General features: G+C 58.8%; 1 protein-coding gene across 1 annotated transcript in view; it reads left to right on the forward strand.

Annotated features, from left to right (window-relative positions):
- FLT1 (fms related receptor tyrosine kinase 1) overlaps positions 1-1243 on the forward strand; it is a gene marked incomplete at its 5' end in the record, with an annotated part of 150185 nt that overhangs the window by 134283 nt on the left and 14659 nt on the right. The window lies entirely within an intron of this gene.

Below are 1243 nucleotides of genomic sequence, written 5' to 3' on the forward strand. Positions count from 1 at the left end.
AGGGGATCGAACAGCCCGGAACCAAATTTCTGCGTCCTCTGCCGGGGGCCCTCCAGATAAACCCACCCTGAGAACAGCATCTAGGAGGCACGTGGGTCCCTGTGAAATCTCACATGAGCAAGGGCGCACACACACGTGCCCCAGATTGTAAGGATGCTTCGTGTGCACATGCCCAGGGGACGGGCCAGCATCTCATCCGAAGTCAGGCCCAGCCAGCCTGACTACTTTCTCAATCCTGTGCTCCTCCGAATCCCGCAACGTCTCTGGTTCCCGACGCCCTGATCCTTCCCTCTCTGCGTCAGCCAGCCCTCAGCATTTCTTCGGAAAGGCCCCCGCAGCACAGCGCGGCCAGTGCTAGAGACGGGCCTTCCCCATATCAGCACAGCTAGCCCTCCGCCCTGGTTTGGGCGGCATGAACAACGGGCACACCGACTACGTTTATTCTGCTTCCACTGGCATCCTCTGTGGGTGGCTGGAAACCCCGTTCAAGGCTCCAGATGTGCACACAGATGTGCACAGAGCCCCCGTCTGCTTGCGGACGGACACACGCTGATGGGCTGGGGCCTCCCAAGCGTGGGGTCTAGCCAACAGTCTTTCAGACTTTGCCAAACGCTTGCCCTTCGGAGCAACTAGAAGTCACCCGGTAACATCCCTGGTTTCCTGTAATGTGTGAAAATCATTCCCCGGCTTTCGATGACAGGCACCTGTTGCTTCCAGTCCTTGAAAGCAGCTTGGCGGCCACAAGGGCCCCGTGGTGACAGCACGTGTCCCAGCTGCTTCCTAAGTCAGCCCTAGAAAGTGCAGGCAAACAAACGCTGAGCTAGACTAGGTTCGAGGTCTGGGACAGAGCCGGTCGGGAGGTCTTGTTCACGCCTAGCCCCAGCCCGGCGTCCCCCTAGGAGGAGAGGTCGCGTGGGTCATCTAGATGGTAAAACCCAGAAGGCAACGTCTAGGCCCTTCCAGCAGGCCCCCCCGTCGGCGGCGGTCCCACCCCATTCGGCCTCACCCTCAAGGCCCCCTGGCCCCCAGGTCCCGCAGCAGCTAGTGCTTCGGGTCTTTGAAGGGTTAAGAGAAAGTGGTGAAGGAGGTGATTCTCCCTGACGTGGGAATGACCTGCGAATATCCTATTCTAGATCCCTTGGCCTTTTAGAAAGAATCTCATTTAGAATGAGTCTCTAATGATGGGATTTCTGTAGAGTTCCCTGTGGGGTGAGGGGAGCCCCCACCCCGCAGACTGGCTCTG

This window comes from Crocuta crocuta, unplaced genomic scaffold (genome assembly GCF_008692635.1).
Source record: "Crocuta crocuta isolate KB4526 unplaced genomic scaffold, BGI_CrCroc_1.0 scaffold258, whole genome shotgun sequence".
NCBI classification, from domain to species: Eukaryota; Metazoa; Chordata; class Mammalia; order Carnivora; family Hyaenidae; genus Crocuta; species Crocuta crocuta.